The sequence below is a fragment of the Protopterus annectens genome, chromosome 8.part0, assembly GCF_019279795.1.
Source record: "Protopterus annectens isolate FY-2018-M chromosome 8.part0, PAN1.0, whole genome shotgun sequence".
Taxonomy (NCBI): Eukaryota; Metazoa; Chordata; order Ceratodontiformes; family Protopteridae; genus Protopterus; species Protopterus annectens.
In genome coordinates this window covers 30,469,630-30,491,934 of record NC_056741.1, presented here as the reverse complement: position 1 = coordinate 30,491,934, position 22,305 = coordinate 30,469,630, and positions in this window count along the sequence as shown.

The following is a 22,305-nucleotide window of genomic DNA, read 5'->3' as shown; positions in this document are numbered from 1 at the left end:
TATGGAGTCTGCATGCCCTCCTTGCATTTGTGAGGATTTCCTCCAGGTGTTCTGGTTTCCTCCCAAATTCCAAATATATGCATGTGGAGTGTTTCTACCCTAAAAATGGGCTCTGTCTTATTTGGACTTTCCAGGTAAACAAACGTTAAAATAAATAAATAAAAAATATTTTTTCACATACTACCCCTGACACTCTGTGTCATTGGGCTGCAGGTCCTGTAATTCTAGCATTGTCTTATTTATTCAGGCTTCCCTTCTCCTCAACCATCCCTCTCAGACACTTGAAACTGTTAACCTACTTCAGTATTTCCCCTTCTATCTCAATTTTGTTCCATTGCAACTGTTTATCTGTTTCAGTTTCATCCTGTGTACCTTCAGTTTTGCATTCTATTCTCCTATCATTTGCTGAAGTTGTTAAGACCCTGCATGTAATGCCACATGGTCTGCATACAGCAGCTTTGTTGATCTCCCCCCTCAAACCTGTTTGCTAAGGTAGTCCATCATCAGTATGAACAGCTGTGAGCTCAGAGCTGAAGCCTGATGCACACCCACTCCCAGAGGGCACCCCTCTGTGATTTTCAGCACTGTGCATGTTTCACCGGGTCCTTGCATATAGCTGCACTAATTCTACCAATGTTTCTGGGATTTTGAACCACTGAAATTAGCTTTATTGGAATATTGCATGCTTTCTCCATGTCTAGGAATGCCCATTTGGACTCTTGCCTCATTTCTACCTTCTTTTCAATTATCTGTCACACTGCAAGCACTGGGCCTGTCATGCTCCATCTTGATCTGAATTCAAACTGCTTGTCTCCCATCTTCCTTTCTGCTACTATGTGTGTTGGTTTATCAGTCACTCTCTTCAGCACTTTCATGTAGTGGGGGAGGAGTCTGATGTTTCTGTACTGACTACAGTTATGGATGTGTGCTTTTTTCCTTGTACACTGACACTAAAATGCTTATTCTCAAGTCATTTGGGATATGCCTTTCTCTCCATACATTTATGAGAACCCTCAAGTGCCATTTCTTCTCAACTCACCCAGCATCTTGATCATACCTGCCATGGTCTCACCTGCGCTTACTATTTTTCCTGCCTTCATTTTCCGTAATGCTGTTCTTACTTCTTCTAGGGTGTGGTCTTCTTTTTCTTATTGGTAGGCTGTGTCTGGGCTTTTAAAGATTCTGTGGGGTTGTCTTCATTTAGTAGCTGCTTGAAATATTCCTTCCACCTTTGATTTCCTGTGGGCTGATGAGCAAGTTGTTGCTGACATTCCTTACAGAGGGTATCTGACTATCTTCTTTATCTTTCTGTCTTTGCCTTACAACCTAGTTTATTTGTGCCATTTTTGAGCCACTTTCCAGAAGCTGGTAGAGAGCCTTTGATGCCTTGTTCTTTGTTATTTCAGCTGCTCTCTTAGCCCCTTTATTAGCCAAACCATATTCCTTCATAGCCGGGTCCATTTTTAATATCACCCTCTTTTTCCTGCAGTCTTTCTTTTTTTTGATGACTTCCTGCATTCCACTACCAGCTTTCCTTATGTACCTTATTTCCTTACCTGACTCAGACATGTATCTGTTATATAGTCCTAGCACATGCAGTTTGAAGGTGCTGCTATTCTTCTTCAGCTCCACCTCCAGCTAGAGCCACAAGTCTTCTATTCTTCTTCAGCTTGTCCCTGAGCTGGAGCCACAAGTATTTCTTTAAACTCTTGAACTTTCTCTTCCATTTAACTTCCAGGTCTGCAGCCTAGGCTCTGTTGATATTAGAACCTTATCTGACTTGCTTGAAACTGATTGTGGCAACCACTGAGGGCCAAACTTCACCCTGGGGATGACTTTGCAATTTCTGATTCTACCCCAATGCCTTTTCGTTATTAGGAGGAAGTCTACCTGGCTTGCATGTTGGCTTTTCTTATATGTGAACTTATGACCGTCCCTCTTGCTGAGCTATGTGTTGGCCACCATCAATCCATTTGCCAGACAGAAGTGTAGAATGGCTGTTCTTATTTATTCCTGAGGGTCCAGGCAGGCAGTCATTATATCCTGTTGTGTCTGTCCCAATAGGTCCTGCAACTATAGTCTGAGTGCACTCTTTCTGAATGAACTCTTTTCCTCACTATCACAACTCTGCTGTAGGGCATAGGCTGAGATGATAAATACTGCCCCAACCTTGCACTGGAATCCTATTGCCCTGAGTCTGTCACTAATTTTGATGGAAAGGTGGGTGGAACCTTCACAGAGACACAGGGAGAATATGCAAACTCCACACAGGCATTGGCTGAAGGTTAGGATTGAACCTTGTACCTTCTGAATGGTAGGCAATGACCTTAATCTTTATGCCAATTGTATCATGGCATTACATGCAATCATCAAAAAGATAAAAACTCCCCTACCTTCACATAATAACAGCTGCACCTCTGGCTGTTGTCTCTTCCCCTTCCTGTGTCAGGAGACAGGAAGGAAAAAAAGTGTATTCAATGGGGAACAGAAGCAAGGTGACAATGAGTGGCAGGGGCCCAAAATGCTGCTAGTGGACAGGGGCCAAAAAATAAAAAATATATATATTTTATTTTACTTAGTTCTTTCAGTCTTCAGACTAAAAATGACTTGAAAAAAATAGCTTTCCTCTTTGCCACAATCACTGTACACCATCACCATTCTTAAAAACACTAGTCTGTCTAATCAGTTGAGTCTACCTTCCCAGCTGTTTTACTGACAACCATTTGCATCAGTCTCTTACTTGTTTCTTCATGTTGTGAACTGAAAAAGAGCTGCAAGGTTCCTCTTCTTTTCATACTGATTGCTAAGAATTTCTCCTTTCAAGTGTTTGCTTGTTACTATCCAGGAAGATTATCGAGGCAGTTTCTAACTCATAATAATTAGTCTCTTAGCTATGAAGTTTTATTATCTACTCAGAGAGGCCATTCATTTTTCTTTTCTGATTCTATTATTTAGGAGATAGATAACATTTATATTTTAAAACCTTGAGCAAAGTTTTTTTTAAAGCAATGTGAGATCTACAAAATGTTCACTAACGAGTCTGAAATGTTAAAATCTGCTGTCACGTTTGTGTAAATAAATGTAAATACTTGATTAGATGATTTTGAAGTGTACAGAGTTCAAATGACATGTACAGATAAAATCAATGAAAGCTGATATCTATTCCTCAGGACTTTATTACAATACTAGTATATATCCTGATTATCCAGAATTAATTGACTCCACGGTATCTGAGAAGATCAGTCAAACACTATTGTAAATTGAATTTGATGGAGAAATAGCCAACAAAAAAATGGACTTCAGTCTTACATTTTTCTGATACTTGAATAAAACTGGGAAACCGTAGCATATACTTGATACCAGTTGGGGAACATAAAGACGGAGGAATGAATACTTACTAAAGAAAACAATAAACATCTTAGTCATATGTAAAGTTTTTATTACAGGACATGTATGAATGATGGACAAAGAATCTCATTTCTGTTGTTTCATTCTTATAGATTAGCACTAAGCTAATTGCCCTTACAAGCCATTTTAAGCCTAGCCAATTATCCCTTGTGAGACTCAAACCCTGCACCTTGTTTTTGCAAGGAAAACACCTTAACCATCAGGCTACCCTCACAACTTGCTGTTTTCACAGTATATATATTCAAATGCATTTAATGTTGATGGAAAACCAATGAAAATGATATATTAAAAAATAATAACAACACTGCAATAATATATACCACATCAAATTCTACAATGAATACCTGTAATCTCACAAGTGCACTGAAAAATATATAGTAAGTAATGTTGCTTTGGAAGCCATGCAGTATGCAGGCTGTTACCCTTCCCTGTAGTTTAAGGTTAGGAAAAAGGAGACGTTCAACTAAATAAAGACTTTATGTGAAGAGACTGCTAAGAGATATGAAACTGTGTTGTTATCTATACGAACAAAAAAATAAATCAAAACGTTTAAGTAAGGAAAACAAACAAATTTCTCTAATGAGTTCAGAGCTGCTGCTCAGAGGAATGGGAGGATATGTGTACTGCAGAAAGCCAAGACTGATATTTAGAGAAAACTTAACTGCAGAAAACAGGCCCTGGTCCATGGGGGTAAACGTGCTGCGAAGAACAAATAGATAACTATTCAAAAGGGTTATCTTTTCTATTAATTCCCCTGAAACAAAATATGATATGCTGAGCTTTGTGATAGATATCGTTGATATTAGTATATTCAGCTGTAGGGAGTTTCGAGCAATGATTAAAGTTATAATTACTTTAAATGACATTCTAGTGTTTTTTTTACTGATATCCCTCTATCAGTTACATTATCAGTTTTCTTATTTGTAATATGCACATTCAAAATAATTTATCTTGGTGCTGTAAAAAGTTTTAAACTGTTTTTTTACAGATATTCCAACATCACCTACATTGTCCTTTTCTCAATTTTAACAGACACAATCACCAAATAGTGACATTAAGCTTCAGAATATAATGTGTACAAACATAAATATTTATGTGTGAGAAAGCCTACAATACTGGCAACATTTTGTATGAGAAATGTGGGCCATTTGAGACAAAGAAGAAACAAGATGTTATTTTTGCCACTACTAAGCACTTGAGGAACTCTTACTGTCTCAAAAGATGATAATCATTCATCAAACAAAACTGGTAACAATTTTATTTTCTTCATGTGGAGGGCTTGAAGCATTAAGAAATAATAATAATAATAATTATTATTATTATTATTATTATTATTATTATTATTATAAGTTTTTTGAAACTTCAAGAGTGGCTGGCTGAGTGAGTATAGTTATAGTATCCTCTTTATCATGTAAACATGGTTTAATTAAATAATGCCTACATTTTCTTACTGCTTATAAAAGTTTTCATAATTAGCTATTACAGCCATTTGCTCATGAAGGTATCCAGCTATATCATAGAAAGGTGCAGTGCTACAATTGTATGTAATAATTCCTAAGGTTGGACTAGTAAGTATAAATATCACGTTCAGACAGAAAACTCTCCCTCTCTCTCTTTTTTTAATCAAAGTCCACATTTAAACATGGAGCAAATATCAACTTTTCTAGATAATCTTACCAGCATTATAGCTGGCAGTCTAAATATCTCTGGTATATGCTGGGAGGTTAAGTTAGTGCATAGTACACTATTTTTAAGGCATTTTGATCATTGTTTTGTACCTGGCATCACATGAATTGTGAGAAATCTTATTAGAAGACAGAATATTTTGGATGTAATATTGGTCATGAGCTCCTCAAGAGCATTGTGACTATACCATGCAATTTGAATTAGGTAATTCTAAGCATGATAGCATTCATTGTATAGAGGTCATGTTGTTGCCATTGTTGTTTAGCCATTTAGACAAATCTGAGTGTTCATGACCTCAGGGACTTTAGTACACCATTCCTGTCTGTTAAGAACTGTTTTTTAATTCATTACTTCAGTAATGCTACCTATCCATCTTCTTCTATGCTTCATTTTCTGCCTGTGCCTTCAATCTTTGCCAGTGTCACTGTATTCTCTAGTGATCGCTGTCTTTGTATTATGTGGCCATAGCCTTTGAATTTTAGTTTTACTATTATACCTTACAGTGAACAGCATCAGTTTCCTTAAGTACTGACTCATTTCATCTTTTTAAAGTCTATGGAAGTCTCAAAAGTGAGGGTCATAACTGATGGTTAGATTAAAAACATGGAAGCATTGCCACATAAGCTGTGCTATAAAGTTGATGATCATGGATAATTAGATCATTAAAGAATCATCAGATAATACTGTTATATATTTCATGCAAAATTAATGCGATTATAAACAAATGCACATAAAGGACTGTACACAGCCATATTAAAAACATAAATTATTGTGGATAAGCACCAGAAGAAATTATGTAAGTGGAAAACATCCCTGGAGAACTTAGGAGCTCAGAAGAAGAGAAGCAACTTATTTTTATTTATTTTATTTTACATTTCTTGACCGGGCTAGTCCAGCTGGATATATGTCCATTTTCAGCAGAGACCCAAGGAGAAAAGCTCCTCGAAAACACAGTAAAATTTATATAAAATAACAATATTCAACAGATACAGGTACAATACATATTTAAGCAATTTTATACATGACAGATTTTACAGATGTGGGTACATTAAATATATAAGCAAATATTTTCACTTTGAAATATGTCTGCTTACAAAATCATATTACTTATAACATTTGTTAGTTATAGGGAGGTATTGATGAAGACATTTTAGTAATATATAATAATATATAATAATATTAAGGCCCATTTTCTTCATGGTTTGCAATAGGCAATTAGTATATACAGTTGATGTGATGGGTGTCTTTGTGAAAAGGTAGGTTTTCAGCTTGCTTTTAAATTGTGTTAGAGAGGAAACGGAGGTCAGGTCACTGGGGAGAGAGTTCCAGGTTTTACCCATGGTATTAGAGAACAAAGAGGCACCAGCCATATTGTTGGTTTTACCTATTTGTATTAATATTTTATTAGATGTTGTTGTAGGGGATGATAAGGTTGGTAAGAATTGGAGTATTAGTAGGCTGATACAGGATTTTGTAGGCAACTGTTAATTGTTTAAATAGAAGTAAATTTGGCAACTCTAGCCACCCTAGTTGTTCATAATTAGTACAGTGATGGGTTCTGAATGTAGAGCCTGTTGCAAATCTGGCAATATTATTGTAGGAGACAGCCAGCTTGTTCAAGTTGTTTTTTGAGAGGTTAGTATATATAGGGAAGGCGTAGAGGAGGGTGGAGATTAAGTGGGTCTGGGCAATAGTAGCCCTTGCTAGTGGGGTGAGAAAGGATTTGATTCGTTGACTGTTTTTATGGTACTGTTAATGTGAGTATCAAAGTTAAGGTTATTATCAATTAGTACCCCTAGTAGTTTTGTAGTTGAGTCAGGGGATATGATGGTACCATTGTTTGATGTAACAGTAAAGTAAAGTGGGGAGGCCCTACGGGTGGGAGTAAATAGTAGGAGTTTGTTTTTTGGGAGTTCAAAATGAGGCAATGGTGTAGTAACCATTTCTCTACAGTGTTAAACACATTTTGGGTGAGTGACTGAAGGTCTGATGGAGTGGGAGCTGAGCATATTAATGTGGAGTCATCTGCGTATTGTATTGAGGTAGCTTGAGGAATTGCAGAATGTAGGTCATTGATAAAAATAGAAAATAGAAGAGGTCCTAATATAGAGCTTACATCCAAAAAAATGCCCTAAGGAAAAATGTAAAACATGATAAGACAGTTTATGAGAATAACTTAACAGGGTACACTAAAGATAACAAGAAAATATTTCTCAGACATTTAAGAACACATAGGGGTTAGTTTTTAAAGGATAACCTTGTGTTATAATGGACATGAAATAATTGACAATAAACATGTCTCAGAAATGTTTGTGAATAACTTTTATAAAGATGGTAGGGATAAAATATTGTCCCGCATTATGACAAATTTAACCAAGAATGCACTTATGTTATTACTGTGGAGAAGGAAGACAATTTTACAGCAACATTAAACATGGTGCAGCAGTCCAGATGAAGTAGTCCTTTTTTATGTAATAATCAGCGTGCTCTAATTATGTTCGTTAACATTTATTTTTAGACCATGCTACTTATGTGCTAGTCATTCCCCAAGTGTTCAGAAATCAGCTGTAATGGTTCCCCAACCACAAAACTGGAGACACTGACACCATCAATAATAACAGGCCTGTCAGTCTGACAAGGATGTTTGTAAAAGCATTTTAAAGGATACACTTAGGCTTAATCTCAGACCAGTTCTTGTTAAATGTAAACCAGTCTCAGCATGATTTCATTATAGGACAATCGTGCCGAGCTAACTCACTGCACTATGATAAACAATGAATGAATGAGTGAATTAATTTATTTATTTTAAATTTGTTAACTGGGGTAGAGCACAGATCCCATTGGATATATTTCAGTCTCAGCCTGGAGACAATAATAATAATAATAATTATATTTATCAGGCACTTTATGAAGAACTGCCTGTAAATGTCATCTTTGTGATCATATTAAGGTTTTACATTTGGTTGCTCATTTATCAATTATTCAAAAGATAACATCAGTAAATGTGAATGCTTACATTATTAGATGGATCAGTGCTTGGTTGGGTAATTGACAAAGAAGTGTCAAAATAACAGATAGTCTTTCACAGGAAAACCGAATGTTATTAATACCTGGTTTACATTCTATAAGTCATTCATTTTCCTGACAGAGTACCTAACTTTGTTTTTTTAAAGAATAGTTCTCTCTTTTCCTGTACTAGACCATGCAAAATACCATTAATAAGTAACATTTACATGAGTGTATTTTTAGCCAATTTATATGGGAACACAAATGTCAAGTCATGTATATGTAAACCTTGCATTTGTAATTATAATCATTGTTACATGTTAAATGTCGAGCTTTTCTTCTAAAGTCTCTTCTGAAATAGGATTTTTGTCCAGTCGGACTTTCCTGGTAATTAAATGTAAAATAAATTAAAAATAAATAAATATTTTTAATTTAATATTTGGATTTCTACAATCCCAGTTACTAGTAAAATCTGGAACAGCAAATTGGCTGATCATATGAAGTTGGGGATGATTGTAACAACACAATGAACGATCAAAAAAGTTCTTCGACAACGGTTGGCTTTAATAAAGCTATTAGTCACTGAGAATAAAACTTCATTCCATGTGGGTAAATGATATATTATTCACATTGCTACTAGGAATGGTGAGTGCCCATATTCTATTAATAATATTTTGGTTCATATTAAATAGCCAAGAATTTGAGCATCTTAGTAGATGACACATTTTTTTATTTGATGCAAATGCACACTCAATTACTGACAGAAGTTTCCATATTATTAGGGTTGTATTACCTCTATCACGTCTACAGATCCTTCCGATATGATACCTTTATGTAACATATTGATATAGCTCATGTAGAATACAGCTCTGTGTTTTGCATTTATAATATGAGTATTGTGAATGGATGGAAAAAGTTCATAGGCATTATACAAGTGCAATTAAAAATGTAGATGTAACCATATTCACAATGTCTAGAATGTGACTTGATAATAGCACAGAAATGTTTAAAGGGCAACATTCTTGCAACGACAGTTGACGTTAGTTTTATGGGTCACTCCACCAGAAGAACAAGTCATTGCTGATTAGCATTTAAAAATGCAACACTTCAGGTAACGGGGACTCTTTTCATAGCAAGATTTGCCATAACTTAAACTACCTCCAAGGTTAAGGCAAGCTTCTAATTTAATCTTTTTTATAAAACTGTTAAAAAATTAATTTTGCTACAGACATATGAACCTTACAGATTAGGGTGATGACTCCTTGTTTATTTCTTTATTTATTTATTATTCGTTTTTATTTACTTATTATTGTCTGGCACTTAACTTTCAGGATTAAGGAGCTGTCAATGAACTGTTTCCTGTTGTCCAATGGTGCAAGGTTTGATTCCCCCAGCCTCCATTGCCTAACATTTTAAAGCTAGCCTAAATCTCCCAGGCTGAATCTGAAAAATGTCCATGGAGAACAGTGTTCTACCCCAGAAAACAAATAAAATAAAATCAAATAAATACATTCTTTCTTAACTGAGGCAGAACACTGATTCCCATGGACCATTTTCAGGTTTAGCCTGGTATTACAAACTAAAAGTGTAACCATGCATAATTTAACAATAAGCATATACTACATTTAGAATAAACAAAGTATAAAGTATAGTCATATGTTTAGTTTTAAAAATAAGAAAGATCATTAGCAACCTATACATGTTAACTTGGTTTTAACATTTAGGTTATGATATGAGTAATCAACATCTGAATTTACCATATATAGATAATTTATAAGATATGGACAGACCGCGGTGGTGGTGCTGCGATAGCGTTGTCACCTCACAGTAAGATGCTGTCCGGTTCGATTCTCAGCTAGAGCGTCTTCTGTGTGGAGACATGCGTGAATGGGCGTACCTTTGTTGAAGGTTGTGCATCAGGCCTGGGAAGCCGGTATGTAAAAATCAACTGCCAATCATTTGCGGACCGAAGTTCCGCTGTGGCGACCCCTAACCAGGAAAAGCCGAAAGACGCAAACAAACATAAGATATGGACAGAATGGAATTTAGCAGATATTAATTTAGAGAGTGAGAGGCTGTAGACAAGAAGGGAAGGAAGGGGTTAAACAGTGAAATGTGTTATCCAGAAGGAAAGGATCGGGAGAGGAAGAAAAAGATTAAGGATGAAGGAAGATTGGCTCTCTGTTGAAACGTCAGCACTCATAACTGTAACCTCCTATTGATCCAACCTGTTGAGGGGGAACATCCATGTGTCTCACTGCTGTGCGGTTACACTTTATGGGATTATTTGTTGAGACATTGCTATGTGTGTCTTATGTCTTGTTGTTGTTTTTTACATTGTTATGTGTGTAAGTGGTTTCTATTTGAGACACCTCTGATCTTTTGATAAGTTACTAGTCAGTATCTCTACATACGTGAGTTTATGTGTCATGTCCTTATTTAATGTGGGAAGTTATGTGTGTGTGCTGACAACCTGTTTGGCATTTGATTGGTCCTTATGTGAAAGTCTTGCCTCCAATATCACCTATATAATATAACTACATCTCTGACATAAAGTATTTGTTTGAGGACTAAGTGGTTGTCAGTATACATGAGACAATTGTTACATTGCCTCAGGATGTCCATGTCCATCAGGATGGCCAGAAAGAATAGGAAACTGTCCATCCATGATAGCAGATTCTTACTGTATGTTTTATTAGGGAAGGGGATGGGTTAGGTTGACAGGACTTTGCTGCAGCTCTGAGACTACAAGAGGGACCTATAATTTGTGTAGGCTAAAGTTAATCAGTAAGGCATTACTGCTCAGTGTGCAACTGAGTTGCTAACCAACAAAAAAATAACAAAACGCCACCAAAAAAGTTACCAACCACGCATAATCATTTATTTATAAAAGATTAAGCTCTTTCACCTAGTCAACTTGTTATTTTTTTGGTTTGTTATTCAGTTACTGCTCCTTTGGGTGAATTTTTTGTTGTCGCAACTGAGTTTCTCCTAGAGCAGCAGAAACACTTGGAAGGGTTTCACTGACAGCTGTTTAGGGAAAAATTGAGACGAAGGGCTTTATACAGGGCACTGCTAAATGTTGTGCACTGCTAACTGCTGCTGTACAACAGTGTACAAATGTGAGGCTTAAATATGAGCAAAGAGAAACAGGTTTTAAGCTAACTATCAATCAGGAAAGCACACAATAAGACTTCCACCAGCAATCTCCAACTCACACGGGTTAGATCAGCACATTTCCACCACAATGGTGCAGAAAAAAATCTTCTTAATATAGAATAGCTGATTTGGAGCCCAAGTGTAACAAGACCACACAAAGTACCTACAAAAGCCCTACAACTAACAAACACCATGTAATACAATGCAGTTTTTTATAAATAAAGTGCAAAGAAAACTGTAAATAACTTAAGAAATTGTGCAGTGGTGAAACAGTTAACATTGTTGCCTCACAGCAAGAGCTTTTCCAGTTTGATTCTTGGCTGGTGTGCCTTCTCTATGGAGTCTGCATTTCCTCCATCTGTTCATGTGGGTTTCCTCTGTGTGCTCCAGCTTCCTCCCACATTCCATAGACATGCATCTGGAATGTTTCTCACTGGGTCTCTGCTGAAAATAGGCTCTGTCCTAGTCGGACTTTCTCCTGGCCAACAAATGTTAAATAAATAAATAAGAAACTGTTAAAATATAGTCAGAATTTATAAAAGAAGTGGAACAAAATACTTATTTTTGCCTATTTAGTAATGGATTGCTCCAGGTGAAAGCAGAATCTCAGCAATCTGTAACAAAGTCGCCAAATGATGATCATCTCTGAATATCTCTGACAAAGCTATTGCAAACATGAAGCTTAAATACGAGCAAAGAGAAAAAGGTTTTAAGCTAACTACCAATCAGGAAAGCACACAATAAGCCTTCCACCAGCCATCCCCAACTCAGACAGGTTAGATCAGCACACTTTTGCAATTGACCACTTAAAACAGCAGTAAACAGTACAGTTTTTGATATCTGTTATTTACTAGGTCACTTAAATGTGGGTAGATTCCTCAAGATTGGAGACATGTATTTGTTAAACCTATCTTTAAGCTGAAGGGGGTAGGACAAACCCAGAGACATACAGACCCTTAAGTTTACTTTCATGTTGTGGAAAATAACGGAGAAGGTTATTTTGGCTAAATTATTGTCAGAATTGTAAAAGTTGGGACTTGAAACCATATATCAGCATGACATAGATCTATACTGAAAATAGATCTATACCAGCAAAATGATTTTCTATAACAATATAATAACAGCTATGAATGACATAACAGCTTTTTACCAGAAAGGCTCATCCAGACTCTGCTACACTTTGCTGTGAAGGAAAGGTTAGTTTGCTGTTATTTTTTGTATTTCTGTATTGCCTTTCTATATTTTGAATACTGTAGTTTGTTTTTTTTTACCTTGTGTTTTGCTTGCATTCTGTTTTAACAGCATATTAAAACTTCAAAAGAGACCACAGCTCTCTCTGTTCTGAGTCAGGCAGAATTTTTTCCCTCCCTCCCTCCCACCCATTTAAGTTGTTTTGTTAAATACCACTGTCTTTCTAGTTGCCCGCCTATTATGTTAATCTGACCATATATCTCATTTCTCTCTACTTTCACTGGCTTATGTGAGTAATCACAAAACCATCACTTTTGAAATCCCACCCCTTCAATTATTTAAATTTATTGGCCATCCTACAGTATTTCATAGTACCAAAATACAAAAGTAACCACCCCTTTCAGTTCATCTTGCTGTTTTAAAAATAGTAACTCTCCACTAAACCTTAACTTTTTAAACAGGTAAAACTCAAGTTACCTACTTTCATATCTAACTTCTCTAGTGCACACTGCAGAGTGCATTCTTTTCAATCTTACCTTTAAGCATCCCTGTTACTAGCACTTTCTCTTATACCTAAAAAGATCATCTCTACTTGACTCCAAGTAGACTTTTCTCTATCTGTTAAACCTAGCACTTGCTCCTACAGTACTTATTACCTTGATACGGCACTCTTATAGATAGCACCCCAAAAAGGCAAACCCCATTTCTCGGTCACCCACATCCCCGGAATCTCTTTTAAAGTTGTTTGTCTAGTCCTTCTAGCATGTCGAGGGATCAGTTGCTAGTGTCCTCTCCTGCTCAGCTGGTGAACCTGGGAATATTGAGGCAATGTTACAATTGCCTCATGTACACAGACAACCCTCTCCTCCTCCCACAAAACACAAATACATGCGAGAGATGCAACTATACGGCCAAACTGGAGGCTGAGCTCTCTCAACATAGGACTGGCAAGACCAGTCAGGAGGAGAAGGTTACCACACACACTATAGATCCAGTCTCACATAGTACCATCACAACCTCAAATCATACACATAAACACACAAAGACATACTCGGCGGCTCTGATCAAAAATCTACCAAAACAGCAGAGGCCACCAAAGCAGACAACCAAACAACCACCACCTCAGAACACAACACCTGCAACACATAGACCACACAGTCAGAGTGTCAAACAGTCACAGCCCTTAAGGCCAAACACAATGCCAGACACACTAGTCATTGGTGACTCCATAGTCAGACACACTGACGTCCCGCTCACCAGACTGAGTAAGGAGAAGGTCACAGTAAGCTGCCTGTTGGGCGCTAGAATCCACCACATAACGCAAGCACTCAGGTCTCTCAACAGCAGGTACAAATACGACTCAGTCATTGTCCACGCTGGTGTCAATGACCTGAGACGTACCTCCTTGGACTACATGAAAAGAGACATTGAGGAGCTCTCTGATTATGTAGCCCAGACAGGTATGACCCTGACCTTGAGCAGTATCCTACCTTCACCAAGAATGATGCCACAATACAGAGATAAGATGATCAGCTTTAACAATTGGCTTAAACTCTGGTGTCATTCAAAGGGGATCCAATGTCTGTCTGCCTGGGATGACATGCTGGACAAGCCACGCTGCCAAGGGACGGCTTGCACCTGTCACCCTGGGATTCGGATATTGGCAAAGGCTCTTGCCACCCCATAGTGCCTTTTTTAGGCAAGGCTCAAATTCTAAACCTACCACCCTAGAACACAAAAAAGGAAAAAAAACTAAGGGTAATGCTGCTCAATGCCTGAAGTCTAAATCTCAAAATGCACGCACTCGAGGCCCTTCTCAGTATGGAGAACATCGATGTCTGTGCAGTGACAGAAACCTGGTTCAAGGCTCCTGAGAGCACCCCAGCACTATCAGGTTTTACCTCTTATCATGCGTTCCGGCCCCAAAATCCGGACAATACCAAGAAAGGAGGGGGGTATCCATATTCATCAAGGACACCCACACCTCAAGACTGGTGGCAACGCACAATGCATCGGAGACCATCCAGGTGCAATTAACCATAGGCAAGACTGCTCTGCAAATTGTAGCATGTTACAGGCCACCCTCACAAACTCAGGAACCTCACATGGCCTTCCTGAAAACACTAGAGGGATAAATGTATCACCAAACACCATCATACTAGGTGACTTCAATTACCCTAATATAGACTGGGAACACTACTCAAGCCCAAACACCCTAGCCCAAAAGTTCCTGGAATTCATAAATTCAAATGCCATGGAACAACTAGTCACCATCCCCACAAGAGGAGAAAACATACTTGATCTCATCATCACGAACATGGGAGCACAATGTTCAACACCGCAAGTATACCCCTCACTGGTGAGATCAGATCACAAACTAATCTCGCTGGAGGTCCTCATCCCACCCCCACCTGAAATAAAAAAGACCACAGTAAAGAACTTCTCGAAAGCCGACTTCACACTTCTAAAGACTAGTGTGGTCTCCTTTAAGGCCCCCGAGCCGGCGGAAAACAGTACTCAAGCCGCTGAATCACTTACAAATGCCTTCTACCAGCACCTGCAGGACTGCATGGATAAGGCAATACCAAGCAAAACAAAGACTCTTTGTACCAAAGGCAAGCGTCCAGTCTGGTGGACCCCAGCCATAAACAAACTCTACAACAAAAGGAGGAAGCTACTACAAGATAGAGCAAAATCCTTAAAAGGTAAGACACCCTTGATCACTATAAGTAAAAAACTAAGAGCTCTCATAAAATCATCCAAAGCAATTTTTGAGAGAAAAATAGCTAAAGACTCAAAAGACAATCATAAGGCCTTTTTTAGCTATGTTAGAAACCTGGGAGGAAACTCTCAGATATGCTCAGAACTAGTTCAAAATGATGTGAAGATTACTGATCCTACAGACATTGCCAACATACTGGCTGACAGGTTCAGTGCAAACTTCTCCCCAAAAGGAGAGATATCTATACCAAGCGATTGCAGCCCCCAAACATCTCCAACGCCCAAGTGAGAACTGCTCTCTCCAAAGCAAAAACACAGCATCCATGGGACCTGATGGTGTCCCCGGCTGTGTGCTCCACGAACTCAACGAGGAATTAAACCCACAGCTAGGACAGCTGTTTAATCATAGTCTTACCTCTGGATACGCACCCAGGAGTGGCGCACTGCAACTGTGGTCCCACTTCACAAAGGCGGTGCCTCCACCGACCCTGGAAATTACCGCCCATTAGCTTGACAAGCCTTATCTGCAAAGCCATGGAGAGGATCATAATGGACCTCATAAATAAAGACATAGGGAATTTGCAGACTTTGGATCCATCCCAGTTTGGCTTTGTCAAAGGCAGATAATGCCTTCTAAACTTGGTTGACTTTTTCGAAACAGTCACCAAAGCCATTGATGAGGAAAGGCAGTCCATACAGCCTACCTCGATCTGGCGAAGGCCTTCGATACAATACCCCACTCGGGTATCATTGAAAAACTCATCAGCTTAAATGTTAACCCATACATCACAAGATGGGTTGCAAACTGGCTGATTGACAGAACCCACAGGGTCAGAGTTGCTGGCGCCATGTCAGACTCAAAGCCTGTCACAAGTGGTGTACCACAGGGCTCAGTCCTGGGCCCACTCTTGTTTGGCATCTACTTTTCCAAGTACAAGCAAACACAGGAGGGTTATGGCTGACAAAGTTTGCAGATGACTGCAAACTGGGCGCCATAGTAGAAAACACATCTGACACAGATATCCTTCAGAAGGGTCTCACAGATACGGATAACTGGTGCCAGAGCCATGGCCTAAAGTCAAATGCCAAAAATGCATAGTCATACCCTTCGGGAAAAACAAGGTTACCCCTAGCTACCAAATAGGTGGCAATCCACTGAGCACAGAAGAAGTTATCAGGGACCTGGGGACCCAGGTTGATAGTAGTCTGTCATTCGACACCCATGTAGCTAAAGTAGTTAGGAAGACCTTCTACATTGCCCACCTTATCATGAAGGGATTCTCATCTAGATCAAGGGAGGTCATAGTCTCCCTATACTCATCACTCATCAGACCAATGATTGAGTACAATGCCCCATTCGGAATGTATCTGACCCGACACTTGCAGCAGCTGGAGAGGCCACAAAAGTTCCTCACCAAAAGGATAAAGGGTCTCAAACATCTGTCCTATGCTGCCCGACTGAAAGAACTCCAGCTCTATTCAGTCGCCACCGCTTGCTCAGAGGTGACCTTTGCCTAACATACAAGGCCATGTCAAACCCAGATTTGATGAATATGCTTCACCTCAAAAATCTAGATCCGTCAGAGCCACAAGGGCGGAGACTTAAACCTCGACACGGCTATTAATAGGATGTGCTGGAGGGATAGATTCATCACCCAAAGACTCCCTATGCTGTGGAATAAAATCCCGGTATATGTGAGGCAGAGCACCTCGCTGGCCTTGTTCAAGAGAAATCTTGACCAATGGATGGGAGATCGCAGATATACCCCAGGGATTACCTCAGTGTCACTGCTCGACAGAGGCACAGCAAAATAATGGGTATAGTTCCCCATATTAAAGGGGTGGCGTAAGCCACAAAACTATGGGCTAGGCTTGTAAATGCCCTCGGGCAGATAGCCTAGTATGAACCTATGAACCTATGAACCTATGAGGAATTGTGCTGTGATGTAATTTATATAGATTTAACTTAATAGGATCATACACAAAACACTGATCAATAAATTAAAATAACAAGGTATTGATGTACTGTTGATAAGATGGATAGCTGCATGGCTTATTAATAGGATATGGCAAGTATTGTGCAATAATTGGACAGATGAAATTCTAGGTTACAATCAGAGTGTCTTATAGGGTTCATTCTTAGGCACATACTTGTTTAGGTTGTATCTTTCTCCAATATCACCTATATAATATCTTTCAGATCTATCTTTTTCATTTGAGGTGTTCTGAGGTTTATATGCAGATGACTTGAAAATGGGTAAACTGATTACATGTGTAACAGAATGTCTGCAAAAGAGCTTGACTAAATTGACCATTCGAGCACAGGAGAATAATATGCTGATAAATTCATCAAAACAAAGCATATGAGGTTCAGGATACATAAAATGAAAGGTGAATATTTAATACAGCACACAATGATTGAAACTGCAGATTCATTTAAAGACCTGGGTATATGGGTAGATCCAGCTTTGAGTTTTTTTGATCATATCATCCAATTGGTTGATGATGGTTACAGAACTATAGGTTGTATAAAAAGGTTTAAAAGTCTAGGAAATCAGAAATGAGAAATCATTGTTTATTAGTTACTTTAGACTCAAACTTGAGTATTGAATAACAATGTGGAAACCTTATAAGGAAAACTAGCATGAGTATATTGGAAAGAGTACAGCAAAAATATATCAAGGGCATCAACAGATGTGAACATTTAAATTATTATGAAAGACTAAAACATCTGAACTTGAACTTGAACAGTGTCGCTTACAGATATGTAAGAGGACACCTTATTCAGGCATAAAGGGAATTTAGAATCATTATGTTACCTATGTAGATGATTATATAGTAATGTGAGGTATACTAATTGGTTCGTTGAGACAATAACTTATGCATGAACTAGACACCCAAACTACATTAAAGTAAGCACTAGTTTAGATATTTTCAAGAACAACCTGGACACTTATTATGGGAATAACTAATGTGGCATATTGTCAGGCTAGAAATTATTTTTTGCCATGTTTGAAACATCTATATGTATGTATCTACACACACACGCACACAGACAAGCATCACAAAAAGAGAGAATATCAACAGCTTGTTATACTGCCATTTTAAAGTTTATTGGCTTATAGCTCCATAGGTTGTTACTAGCTGCATGGTCCAGGAAACCACTGAGGATCTTAACCCAATTTGCCAACTGCCTAAAAGCACAGTCTGGCTATGTAACTTGGTCATAGCCATACAATATGTAATTGCCGGTTTAGGGAATCAAACTCTGCACCACATTTAGCAGCAGCTCATTACCAGTTTATAGCCTTAGTCCTCTACACTAACTCCCAACTGTGACACTTGAACAGATACATTCAAACATGTCTGACTGAAGCCATCCAGAGGGAAACATTGAAACTAACCTGTATTGCTGACAGGCTCATGTACCCTTCATACATTCCTGCACAGTTATATTCTGCACACTGTTCAGGATGTTGTTCATAGTCCTGCATAGTTAGGTTCTGCATACAGTGCTGGATATGGTTCACTTACTCCTGTACAAATAAGTCAGCAAGGCTGTATTATATATTTTTTTTATTTATTTCACTTGCTGATTCTAGAGAAAATCACTGCCCTGATGATTCTGAAACATTCCCACCACTTGTGGTAAGAGATGTGGTGAAAGGGGGCTGTTTCCACAATGAACTCATGGATGATTATACTCAGTCATTAATGTCAAACAGGAGAGTTTCAGATTTCATATCCTTCAGTAACAGCATGCTAATACGAAAGCAGTTGTTGTACTGACTTTTTAGGTCTACAAGTAATAATTAAAATCCATCCCTGATTGTATGTCTTGGTCCCACCATTCATTTTGTCTTTGTCAAGCTGTCTTGAGGTATGAGGTTGAGAGGTATGTTTAGATGTGTCCTGTCTGTTTCTCTCTTGTAACTCACAAACTGTTGCAGGCCTTGACAAATTCCCCTAGGTCCTCATAATATGATAAAACAATCCACTGCACTGACATGTAAGTAAGTGTAGCAGGTGGATGCCACTGTTTTCTATGTCAGGGGTGCAGGGTTTACCACCTTTGTACCCCTCCTTTGTGACTCTTTTTTTCTAGTTTTATTCCCATTTTATCTCTGGTGCTTAATGTAGGTGCAGAGGCCTAATATCTGACGTGAGAGGGTGCAAGGTTTGAATCTTTTTTAGTACTTTTAAGTCACGCTATTTATAGTATCCCTAGTGTGTAGCTCCCGACTCACACTATCTTTTTTTTTTATAAGTATTTTTACGGCACACTGTTAAAGAGTTATCCCTGGCTGCTAATGCTTTCCCTGACCTTAAATGCCATTAAGCCATGAGATGAAAAAGTTATCCCTGGCATCTAGTGGTTCCTCCCAAATAATGTTGCAGGATTTGCTTATTACTCTAGGGGAGTGTGGAAGTATCACAGTACCCCACCCCCACTGACATGCAAACCTACCTTACCCCTCACTAGCACCTCAATTGTGACTTCCTATGCAGACACACGCTTACACATGCATTCACATATGCAGCCTCTCACATACACACATGCACACACCTTCAACATTACCTGTCCATTGCAATGCCCATCACTTACCTCTGCCTCAGTGGATGAACACAACTTTTGGCCATGTTCATTAACATGAGCAGCCAAGAGTGGCCATTTTAACTTATACATCAGAGTGACTGATTCATAAATGCTTTCTGCAGGCAGTTCTGATGGAGAGCACATGGCTACCTAGCATAGGCCCCTTCTCAGGAATGCCTCATTTGCATTTAGCATGGCCGACAATACAATCCACCTCAGTGCTACACATCTTCATGTTGCAGCACTGTGATGGGGTTGTCTCTGAATCAAAAATAGTTACCAGAAGGTGTACACCTTCGTTACACTTCATGGTAGCCTTTCTGAATAGTGCCCTTCCTCTCTGTATAGTCAAGTGACTCCCTATCATTGCAAGAGTTACCCTATTATTAACTTCTCTTACAGTCTTGTTATACCATTACATCTGGAGTACTGTTTCTTTATGATAGCAAGTCAGTAACAGCAAATGCAAATTATACTCTGTACACCAACAGCTAATAAACCAAAAAACTAAAAGGACTTTCTTTTGGAAAAATTAGGGAAGAAAAGCTCTCAGTACAACTTCATGCCAAAGTCAATCAAGAGTGAAAGCTAGCTACAAAAAGTTAGCAATCAGCTTTGTAAACATTTGAAGGAAACTTACAGTTTCATCTGGTACAGGGACAATAGAGTAATTGCTATTCAACAATTACATTAATTATACAATATAAGAAGGAATGCTACAATGTATTTAATGTAAGAATATCGTAATAACCATAGCTTCCAAATGCAATGCTTTATAATCTTCACAGTGTGAAAACACAAAAATGCAGTCAACAACAATGACACAATAACATGCAATCACCCAGTGATATACGCATGAATTTCACATAATATACCCAATAGAGAGCTATTAAGGAACAGAAAGGAAGAGTGCAATTTTGGCAGAACCACCACCATCATCATCATAATCACCAACAACCACCTATTTTTCCATTTTTTTCTATGTGGGGTAAAGGTGTCATGTAAACTGTCACCACCTCTCTCAGTTCAGTACCACTCTCCTACATACTTCAAGAATTATACTTGACCGGGGGCGTGGCCAAGATGTACACTAACTAGCAGCAGTTTCTTCCAGCTCTGCCAAGTCTTCATATTTCTGACAGGATTTAAATTTCAAAAACAATTCAATTGGACGTTTTTGGTATTTTCTGACTTCTATCAACCTACTTGTGGATTGTTTAAAAAATGTATAAACCTTGAAATTTTCCTGTCAAAACCTTCAGACAGCATATTACAACATCTATGCCTGAATGATGAGTTAGTTACACCAAGAACAATTCTTCAGACTCTTCTCTTAAGAAAGAACTTTTATCTTTGACAATGACCTTACTAGAGATGTCATTGAAACTAGACAAAATGGACAGAAAAATAGATGTCTTTGAACAGAAATCCTCAAAACAGATGGATTTAATTATTAAGGAATTACAACTTCAGATATCCCAGATCTCTGACATAGAACAATCTCTCAATGATGTGGATAGAAGACTTCAGGAGGGAGACATAGCAATGAGTTTCTCTTAAAACAGAACACTGCTCTTCAAAATAAAATAGAAGACTTAGAAAATAGGTCACGAATAAATAATCTATGGATTTTTGGTTTACCAAATAACATAGAAGGAAGTAACATGGTGAGTTTTTTAACTACTCAGTTACCAACTGTTTTAAATCTTCCTGAAGCCCTTTCATATGGAATTGAAAGGGTACACAGATCCATTGTTTCATCTCCTAATAAAAATACTCCTAGATCTGTTCTTGTGAAATTTATATCAACACAAGATAAAGAGAGTTAGTATTAAAAACTGCATGATCCAAGTCCCCTAAATGACAGCATTGTACGTTTTGACAATGATTATTCTACTGCAGTTATGACTAAAATGAAGGTCTTTCTACCTATTATTAACTCATTCACGCCAATGGAGTTCAGGAAGTTTGCACTGTACCTTCTAAGCCTTTTGACAGAATCAAATGATGTCCTCACATTTCAAACAAATGTTCATATCTCTAGAACCATAGGGATTATGAAAGAAGTATAATTGGCACTCTCTTCAGCGCAGACTATTTTTTTATATTGGTAGTATTCTTTAGATTCTAGGTCTTAAACTGAATTGTATAAGTCACAGTAAATATAGTAAATATTGCATTTGTAATATTCTGTAAACAACTTACAATATCTCAGCAACCACTCAAGTTACACACATACTGTCAGCAGCATTTTATTCATCTAATTGAGAGCTTTCATATGAGGCTAAGGAGTTCCATCTGTGATACTTGATTGTTGAAATATTTACAAAAATGTGAAAATTATATCTATATAAATGTATATGATTAAAACAACAGTTAATATATAGTATCTATTTACCTGCACTAGACAGAGGTCAAATATTAATGCAGTTGAGTTTGCCATTGTGCAAGCTTTAAGATGAAATATTTTAAAATCGTGTACATGGCATGATTTTGAAATTATTGATGCAATTATGAACAAGCAATATTTGACGCCT